This window comes from Varanus komodoensis, unplaced genomic scaffold, assembly GCF_004798865.1.
Source record: "Varanus komodoensis strain SLA01 unplaced genomic scaffold, ASM479886v1 scaffold12, whole genome shotgun sequence".
Classification (NCBI taxonomy): Eukaryota; Metazoa; Chordata; class Lepidosauria; order Squamata; family Varanidae; genus Varanus; species Varanus komodoensis.
The window spans coordinates 25,338,082-25,348,883 of NW_025335349.1; the positions used below are offsets into that span (position 1 = coordinate 25,338,082).

At 42.5% G+C, this 10,802-nt stretch overlaps 1 protein-coding gene across 7 annotated transcripts in view; it reads right to left on the reverse strand.

Moving 5' to 3' along the window:
• TIMELESS (timeless circadian regulator) overlaps positions 1-10,422 on the reverse strand; it is a 57,752-nt gene extending 47,330 nt beyond the window's left edge. For 2 of the 7 annotated variants that reach the window (XM_044421951.1, XM_044421959.1), the window contains exon 1: positions 10,330-10,422. The gene's annotated coding sequence lies outside the window, so the exon portion shown is untranslated. Of the gene's footprint in view, positions 1-7,483; positions 7,526-9,074; positions 9,492-10,329 lie in introns of those variants that run through there. The other 5 variants (XM_044421950.1, XM_044421957.1, XM_044421952.1 and 2 more) reach the window with 4 other exon arrangements.
• Between the last annotated feature and the right edge of the window lie 380 nt (positions 10,423-10,802).

Consider the following 10,802-nt stretch of genomic DNA (forward strand, 5'->3'; position numbering starts at 1 on the left):
ACTTAACTAAAAGCAAGAGAAATTCTGCCACTCAACTGTTAGGATAACGTAACGTCTAGGAGAGTGACTTTTGGACCAGAACAAATGATACCTCATAAGTAGGCGGCCTTAAGCAACTATTTGAACACTTTATATCCCTACTTCCAGTATGGAGAAATACCTGCTACTTTACAGGGTTGTCACAAGAACTGCCAAAACACTATATGTAAAGCACAATAAATGCTCACACCACATATAAAAACTTAATATCAATCTAATTAATGATAGTCACCACAAATGGCTAATGGCAACATACAAAAAGAAGCAGTTATCACGGGATAAAACATCACCAAAAGAAGAGCATTGTTTGCACACATAAGCCCTTCAACACAACTCAAACTTGGGAATGGGAACAAGATGGCAATGGGTGAAAAAGATCAGAATCCCTAGGATTTTTGGCTTTCAGCTTTAACTGATCTCAGTTTTTGTAATGCAGCCTCATTAATCTAAGTCTGCACTATGCACCATCAGAGATAAGCATGGCTTCATGATCCCACCTCTGACCATGACTGAAACCCAGCGTCATTCACCTGGAAATAAATGGGACAGGCTAGGGCATATCAGAAGAAGCACATGTGAGTTACATAACAGACCTCATTCTCAACCATTTATGGTCCACACTGCTGTGTTCTAACAAAGCCAGGTAAACACAAACAACTGGGTCAAGGAAGACCCCCTGCTACAATATTTCCAGACTAGCATAGGACTCACACAATACTAGGCAGCCAGAAAGTGTTCCTCTTTTTGTCTAAAACAAACTTTGGCCATGTGTGACAGGCTCACAGAGCCTGGATGACTGACACTACCATGACCCCTTGGATTTCTCCTATTTGCAAGCATTTCTATAACTCCTGTGCTTACACCATCGGTGCATTTCCTATCATAACCTTTGCAAGCTGTTCTGAAACTAGTTCCTTATGTTTAACATATAAAAATGGAATACAGAATTAATATTTTATTAATACATTATTAACAAAGTATCTAGCTCATGCAGTCATATATATCAGAATTGCAAAAAAGAGAAAAGAACTACTTCAATATTTGGTAATGTGAATTAGCTGAGACTTTTTAAAAATCATAAATAAACTGGAGAAATAACCAATTTCTTCGAACAAACTTTTGATTCTTTGATTTTTTTTTTTCCTTTTTGTTATTGGCCTTTACACAGAATAGAATTCTGGCATACTAAAAGCAATTATCTTATGAAATTGTTGCAGCTCAGATGTTATGCTAGATCCTGGAAGCTCTCAAAAATATCTAAAGAGGCTAAACAGGAAATAACATTAACATGAACATGCTATAATGTATGCAAGCATAATGGGTTTTGACAAGGAAACAGATTTATAAAAGGTTTCTTCAAAACTGGATTACTTATATTAATTGTAAAAGCAAACTTTAACTAATGTAAGGTTTGCTTTTGATCTGTTACATGTACTTTTTATTTTAGGTATTTATTTTCTAACACATATTGATTTTTTTCTAGGAAAAAATAAAGGTTGAACTACCTCAGTTTCTTCGGTAATTGCAAGGAATTTAGAAACAATGCTGCTAATCCTAACCAGCAGAGAGAGGAGAGGCATAGCACTACGAGAATGCAGAATCCCCAGGGATTCTTTGAGTCAGATCCATCTACCTTCTACCACCATCTCCTCTGAGCTATCAGGGAGAGGAAAGGACATTCTCTCTGCTGCAGACTACAAAGAGGCTCACAATCCCAGTATGTGACTTCTACTCCTCGTCACAGTGCTTAGGATCAAGCATGGATGCCCCCCTCCACTCCAGCATAATTGTATTGTTGTCAATGTAGCACTGCCAGTATTTGCTCCTCTGGCACAGCTGAAATAAACCCCAGTCTCTTGGAAGTTGGAGCAACATTCCACAATAAAAAATTCAACATTTTTGAATGTGATTAGATGCAAAGTGCTGCTAAGGTTGCAATAACCTTAAATTAGGTTCAAATAATCCTTTTCTATCACTCTTGACAGAGAAGGTGCTGACAGTCATTCCAAAACTTGCCACTGGCTAATCTGCTTGCAAGTCACACTCACATGAACAAATGACAGGGGTCCTCACAGTATCTGTATCCTCACAATACTCTTGCGATGCTTTAACCCTTCTTGTACCAAACCTTTTTCCACATTGCACAAGCAAAACATACAAGCGTAAGAACAACTATTTCTCCAGCTTTATGAATACAGAGCCTGCAGTGCACAACAGGCATGTGCTAAGAACTTTGCCATCTTGGCTCTTTAATCATCAAAGCAAGCATCTGACTGTCCTGGAAACCTAATATCAGAATGAAGTCATCCCCATTGTGTTCTGATCGGTTATAAAGCAACTCCCCAGGCTCACACTGGTATGGGTGATCAAGTGTATATGTAAGAATGGTTATGTTATAGACTTGTAACATGTGTAACTGGTTTAGATTCAGGAATGTGTTATATCAAACAACAGCTGGGTAGACATATCTGGAAACCTCCAGCATTTTCTGATATAACTGTAGCCATGAGCACAAAGAACAGGTTTATCCCTAAAGGGTCAAGACACTCAGGTTGTTAGTAAGCACCAGAAGGGCACATGAAAGGTCCTTGAAGTTCATAAACAGCTTTCATACTATTAACAGAGACACAGTTCTAGGTTTCCTTCTCTTTAGGCCAGCCACTGCAAGCACAATGTGCTGATACTATGGACTACAACACCCAGGATCCGTGACCTTTGGCCATGCTGGCTGTGGCTGATTAAGACTTGAACTCCAAAATATCTAGAAGAAACCAGGGTGGAGACGGCTGCTCTAGGTCCTAAGATCCAGATGAGCTCCCACCACTCTCCAAACCTGGACTATATATGGGTGGACTTCCTTACAGACTCATATATGATTGCATATTTTGTCTTTCTGTATATTCTCCATCCATAATCATGCCGTAGCTGATACACCACATATTCCAGTTTGGGCAACAGATGTTTTCTACATATTTTAAAAATCATATTGGATCCAACCAAGTATGCCCCCAAAATGTCACCTTTAGGTGCATAACAGAGATGGCAAAAACCCATCACCCATTTTTATACATGTCACTGCTGTGATTTAACTGCCCATTCATAAACTGATGCAGCTCAGGTTATTGTTGCAATTCATGATTTTCATACAGACTCTAAAATTCAAGCTCTGTATTTTTGCTATTTCAAGGAAGTTTAAAACATCAGCGCTCCATCTTCTTCCACAAAGTGCAATTAACAATCCAGGTCAAAATGTAGCTGGAAATATTGAACCAATCACAGCCTGTGGTGGAAGTGACCTCATTCAGTCTTTAAAATTTTAAGAATGAATCCTGAAATACTGATCCCCAGGTGTAGATGAATGTCTTGTTGCAGTTGGTAAATACCTCCACACATGCTGTGAAAAGAATTAACACAGCGAAGTGCCTCCTGCAGGTATCTGTCATGCCTGCATCCATCTGCTTCTTGAGTACTAATAATCAATTAGCTAGTGTCAAATGTTAAACTCACCCCACACCATGTATGGGTTTCTGCACCTGACTGCCATTCAAATCCCTTGTTTTTATCTCCATCAAAAACACAATTATAGGAGAATGAAGATAAGCCACAATGGGTTGCGGTGTGTGTCAGCTGGCACAGTGAATAGTCAACCAACAAAGGTTGGTCATGACAACTTATGACCTAGGCAGTTTAGCTTGTTGCTGTGGCAAACAAGTAACCCAGGACCCATGGGCTGGCCACTGAAGTGTGGGTGTGCGCAGGCGTATACACATTCACAATATGAACTGTTCAATCCTTTGAGAAACAGATAGGCTCTCACTTAAAAGTGTTACTTAAGAGGAAGTGGTGGCTTTTTACCACTGCGGAGCAGTAACATATTTGGACACCCTATGGGTTAAAATCGGTTAATTCATATTTGCAAAATAAAGCATTGCTTGCATACATCACTCCGAAGGGTGTAGGAGGATACCTTGCTTACTAACACCCCGCTATGTGGGGTAGAGCTTCTACATCTACACAAAGTGAGGGAGATAGCGGCTCATAGTATTTTCATTATTTTCAAGGGGAGAAGGCAGGGAAAAAGCAGAGCTAGCATCACAAATGGATATATAGACAAAAACTGGAAATGGTCCATCAACCAAAAAGTCTGAAATTAATGGAAGCCAGCTAAAACAGGTTTGTTTTGAGTTCGCACATCATGTTCTTAGGATAATTATTAAATACACCATTCCTGTGCCTGCCTCCAGGCATTATACTTCACTGGTGTGCCATGCTCTTATTATACAGTGGTACCTTGACTCATGAACTTAATCCGTTCCAGGACTCTGGTCATGACCCAAATTGGTCATGAGCCAAGTTAAATTTCCCCATAAGTTTCAATGTAAATAAGGTTAATCCATTCTGTAACTATATTTTTTAAATCAGAAAAATGTGAAGCAAAGTGACAAAAAACAACAAAGTTTGTGACCATCTCCACCCCCCAACCCAAGCACAAGCACAGCCATCTCCCCGCCCCACCAGCCCGACTGCATTCACGCCAATCATCCCTGCACATGCCCGTCATCCCGGCATGCTGTGGGGGAGAGACAGGTGCGATCGTGCTGGGGGGGGGGGGAGATAGCCGAGATCGCGGTTGTGCTTGTGCAGGAAAGACAGATACAATCACGACTATCTCCCCCCCGCCCCCAGCATGATTGTGGCCATCTCCCCACTTGGGGTGGGGAGATGGCCACGATCACAGTCGCCACCGAATGCAGAGTTCGAGACCCGAGTCAAAATTTTTATGAAATTTTGTTCTTCACGAGGCATTCGTGAGCCGAGGTACCACTGTATTTTGAAAACCAATAGTAAGATTTCATCAAGTATGGCACAAAGGACTACTTGATGTGGACAAATGCCATAATTTAATAGGAGTATGGGGCTGTGATAGCAGGAGAAAGAGAAAAGAAGTGCAGCCAATCCATCAGTTCTGCTGATGTCAGCAAAGACAGGGTCCTCCAGTCCTTGAACTGTTGCTGTTCTAGGCAACCATGGCTTAGTACCTCAATTTAGAATTTTTTCCTCCCACTTTCCATCCCTTTTCATTTTGCATTGTATCTTTTAAATCCTGAACCTAAAGGTAAGGAATGTTTATTACGGATTTTTATAAGTCACTCTAGAATACTTTATTGGTTGAAGAGCAGTGTAAAATCCTTCAAATAAAGAAACAAGTAAACAAAAACTGATTAAGTCTTTGGCAGAACTCAAAGCCTGCACATTTTTATAGAATTTTAAATGTCCTTATAAAGGCACTGTCCAGCTATGGATTTTTAATAAATAAATTCATACAATGTATATATCCTCTTTATGCACCATGACAGCTTGTTATGTTCTATCTAGTAACATTTTTTACTGTTCTGTTACTGCAGATCTCTCTCACTCACTTCCCAGGCTTTTTAACAGCTAATGAAAATGCATGCAGGTTGCAAGGCAAGAAAATTTACTCTGAAATTCATTCTCCAGCCCAGCCAAATTTTAATGTTCTTTTCAGAAAGGGCAGGAAACATACCTCATCCAAGCTGAATAATCACAAAACCTTATAAAGCAGGAGACATGCATGTCCAAAGTGCAACTATATCCTGTGCTTAGCAGAAGAGCTGCCTATTGCTACATGCCCAATATTCTAATAAATTGATAAACAAATATGCAAACCAAACAGCAATATGCTTGATGGAACTTGAAGTGTGTAGCAAGCGGTGAACTTAGAAGATCATGGAAACTCATTATTTTTTCCAACAAGTGAAAAAATACTAACACAATGCAAAGAAACATCTCAGTTTGGCCATCACTGTCCCATTCCCACAAACACATCTGTACACTTTGCCTTCCTATCTTTGCTCTGAATTAGAAGAGTCCTAACTGCAAGAGGTAAGAGTAATGGCCTCACTTTACACATTCTGATCCTTTATCTTCACAGCAATTCCTCATCTGTCCGTGCTGTAAATTAAAGGCTGGGAGAACAGCTGGAATAATGTGAATGAAACATTCCCACTCTGTTCACAATGTGCCTCCCAGACTAAACCAGCTACGACCTGAACCGTGATTTAGAGTAGGACCCGGACAGCAGGACCCAGAGAAAGGGGAGGGAGCCCAGGTGGGGGGATTCGCTCTTAAGTGCCAGATGACTTGGCAGGCTTTCCCCAACACTGTACTCTCTAGATGTTTTGCACAACATCTCCCAACATGCTGGGCTTAATGGGAGTTGAAGTCCAAAACATCTGGAAGGCACCAGGCTGCGGAAGGCTGCTTTTGGTGTCCAGTGGCAATGACTCAAATGCCTCCAGCTTGTAAGGCGTCCCATTTTACTCTGCCATGCTTCATCCTTGCAGTTCTGACAGGCCCTTTGGATTGCGTTCGCGTGTGTGCCGATGCACATGAACCCAGGACCTGAGCGAGCCTCCAAGAGCAGGAATCATCTAGCCACGTGCTCCTACGACTCCCCCCACCCCACGAGCCCCGGCTGTTCTGAGCCACGTGAGCCACATGGCGGCTCACGTGGCCCGGCAGGGGCGAGGCTTCAAAGCCAAAGGATGCGGCTTAGCGTCGCCACGTGACACAGCCGCTCACTCTCAATCCCGGGAACGCGAGCTCTCCCCGCGCTGCGGCAGGAGAGGCAACTGCGGCTGACGCGGCCCTCGGGAGGCGAGCGCTGCTGCAAGTCCCGCGTGAACAGCTCAACGTGAGAGGAACCGAGGCGGGCGCTTGAATGCGATAGCGGCGGCGCGGTCTAAAGAGGCCGTAGCAGAAAGAGGGGCAGGAGTGAATGCACATGGCTCCTGCAGGCTTTTCAAAAACTGGGCACATCGCTTAAAAACTGGAGTATACTGCACCATAATTTATGGCGGGTGCCTCTCTCCAAGGAATTCAGCGCACGCCCGCGCAAGATGTCTCAGGAAGTGGTCCCCACTAATTCATCGAGATTTACCCCAAAGTGCATGAAAGAGGGTTGGAGACGTTGGCAGCCCCTTCAGGGCCTAATGCTATGCGAGTTTAGGCACAAAGGCCCTGCCAAAAAACCTCCCAGTCATGAGAAGGTTTCTTAGACTTTCTCTGTCTAAATAAGGACAGGATTGCTTCTTTCACCTGCTATCTACAGAGAAATTCTCCCCTTCCAAGTCCTAACAGGCATATCCTCACAGGATTTTTTTAAACAACTCTTGCTTGCTTTTAGCGTCTTGTTACAAATGCATGGAATAACCACCCCACCGTCAACCTTTAAAAAGAAAAAGAAAAAAAATCCATCTCGTTGGAATACATGCCCTTCCTCTTTCTGTTCTTTTTGTCAAAAAATAATAGATATCAGAAACAGAACTGCAGATACATGAAGTATTGAAACACTGTGTTCATAATAAATCCTAAACATGGTGCTCTGATTGAAAAATTTGTTTTTTGGGTGTAGATTACATACAGCAGTCCCTGGTGTACGTGGGGAACTACAGGGTACTTGAAACAGGTCTCCATGTGGAAGGCTGGCACTCCATACTGGGTCCTGTGGTGTGGAAATGACAAGGATGGTCTATAATAGCAGTTACAAGAAGTGCTTCAGATTCCATAGTGCAAAGGGAATCCCTAATCATGTGAAGCCATGAATGCTAAGGGCAGCATTTACCTTTAGTCAAGCATTTGCCCAAACACTAAATCAAGCAAACAAACAGGAAGATTTTGCTTGATTAGTTAAGGCCATAGTGCAATGTCTACTCAGCAGCAAGTCCCACTGAATTCAATAGGATTTAGTCCCGATTATGTGGATAAAGGATTGTAGACCTGACCAACTTAAATTTTATACAGCCATAAAATATGTATCTGCATTAATACAGTAAGAGTATGCACTACCTTGTTTTCTGTTCAGGCAATAAACATGTGAGGAACCCTTTCCCAAACTGGTGCTCTGCAGGTATGTTAGATTACAATCTCTCAATCTAACCTGCCTTGGAAGGTTGTTGTGAAGGTTAGGTGGCATGTACTGTACCCTGAACTCCTTCAAGGAAAGGCAGGATAAAACAGTAATAAATAAATATATGATTCTTGAGGCCTAAATTCGAGCTGACATGCCTAGCCATGCAGTAGTTTTTATGAAGTACACTTTCTCCTTTCACATTACTTGTATTAATGCTGTATTCCTAATACCTTCTGTGTAACAGAAAGCCGGTAGGTTTATGTGGCTGCAAAGAGAGGGGGAGGAAAAGACAGGGATAGACAGTCATCTCTACACAGCTGCAAATCACAGTACTGAAGAGTGAAATATAAAGTTTTCATAAAACTAAGAAAACATATTGAGAATGAAATGGCAGGGGATTCCTGCCGAGGAGGAGGACAGACAGAATTCGGGAGTTGCAGTTTCACACTTAAGTGGCACGCTTAACTTTAACTTTGCTTTTATACATGTTAACTTTTAAAAATTCAAAATAGCCAAATCATACCAGGAGTGGCTGGTGTTGATGTCTTTTTTATTATTTCAGCCTGACTGTTTCTGTAATTTGCCATGAAAATGTAAAATAATGAGATATGCTGTACATCAACACCAGTGGGTGCCCTGTGATCCTTGCATAATGCAACAAATATGTTAGAACATTATATCTCTGGTGTTGATGGTGGTGTCTTGTGTTTTTGTGAAAATGTAGTGTACATGCGAGGGAAATACAATCCAACACTTCCAAAAATAGTATCCAGAGAAAAGGCATCTGGATCCCCCAAACAAGTGAATAACTGGAGACATATTAAAAGAATAATTCTGGGATCCATTGGCTCATTTTCAGAGACAGCCCACAAAGATACACTAAACTAACGCGGATTGGGTAGCATCCCCAAATTTGTTGCAACCAAAAACATGGGAAAGGATTTCTACTCTGCCAGGACCTCTCTTATCTAGGCAACTTATTTCTTGCCATGGCAATGGCAACGTGCACCGTAACTCAAGAGCCATCTCTGGTGAAGTAAGAACAGCCAGCACAACACACAACGAGAGCTTGCAAGAACGGCAGAAAAGGTGCTATCCTTACCTCGAATCACCTTGGAACCTTTATTATGGAACCTTTAATAAGCTGTGTTCCTGTACAGCGGTGGTTATTTTAAAGAGAAGCCTTCTCCTATTGTAATGTCCGGGGGAAGGGGCCACCAGTCAATTACAGTATTGGCGGAACAAAGAGAGAAGTGGGAGATAGGTTGTACCTTCAGATCTTACGGACAGCCACCAGTCTGTCCCCAGGAGTTAACAAGCCGAGCAGCAGCCAATGAGAGCCCGTGGAAAGAATAGCGGAAGCTCTTCAGTACGGCCAGAAGCCGCCCTCTTTTCCAGGGTTAAATGTGGCAGCTCCAAAGAAACACGCGCGTGATCTGTTTTACTGTGTCTGCGAAATTTAAACTGCTCGGCGCACAAGGGATAAAGACGGAAGAAGCAGCATCGGCAGCAAGATATGCAATACCTCTTTTTACAGACGCCTTTACGAACAGGAATCCACACCATCTTTTGCCTGTTCTGAGGCTAGAATCGTACGCCCGCCTGGGACCTTTAAGTCCCGGTGAATTCAGTAAGATGGAGTGATTGCAACTAGCGTGAACACAGTCCCTGTGGATTCACAGGACAAGCCTGAGAATCCACAATCTAGCAAACTGGAGTACATTTATTTTCTTCTCAGATACTTCCTCAACCCCAAATGGAGACCCAGCTCTTGTTTAAACCAGCGACCTGCAACAACTTTGTGTGAACCGAGAATCAGCTTAACTCATTATGTTTATTCTCTCAACAACCCATTTCCACCTTCTTTCCAAGCGCTGATGATCCTGCACATATTTGCTTGGGCAATTAGTCCCACGAGATTAGTGAGACGTATTACCAAATAAATACGCAAGAGTGGGCTTTTAGCGACGCAGTTCTAAACCTACCCACGAGGTCCCAGTGGGACTTGCCTCGAATAACAATCATCGGTCTTCCAACCGTCTATCCCAAACTAACAGAACTTGATTCTATTAGAACGATTCTGAACATATTTTTATTCAGAAATTAAGTCCCACTGAATTCATAGGCACTCACTCCTAGCCCTATAAATGAACGAACCATACTGGATCAGACCCACAGGTATCCCACAAACAGGCCCCAAGTGAAACTGCAACGTACAGGGAGCTGTAATCGTGGAGTTCAATTCGCTGAATTTAACTCAAAAGAATTACGCCGAAATCAGTGAGACTTACTCCTAAGTCAGTGTACATACGATTGCAGCCTTAAGCATCCCCCGCCCCTCATCAGTATATATTTACCAACTCCACGAGCCGTTCCATCTTCCTCTTTTTCTCCCTCACTTGGTACCGGGCAAACAGCTCAATGCTTAATGCAGAACCTGAACCGATTTCCGCCTCCCAAACTCGAAATGGCGCTCAAATTCTCCCTAGCTCCTTAAAAGGGCGAGCACCAACAGAGTGCAACTCGCGTCTTTGCATGTTTTCTTTGAACTAAGTCCACTAAATTTAATAGGTATGATTGAACAAGATTGCAGCAGTGAAGTCCAGTATCGGAAGCAAGCCCTACTGACAGAGCTGGAAGTCTGTCGGCCCTTAACCCATCAGAGGGAAGTTACTCTTTCTTGGGTGTAACAGGCAAATGCCGAATACGTGAAGTAGATGGTTGCGGATGGGTACAGGACAAAGGAGAGACATAGTAAAATAGGAATCGGTTATACCTTATTCATTTCAGTCACTAATGAACACATTTGTAATGCAAGATGTTACGCATC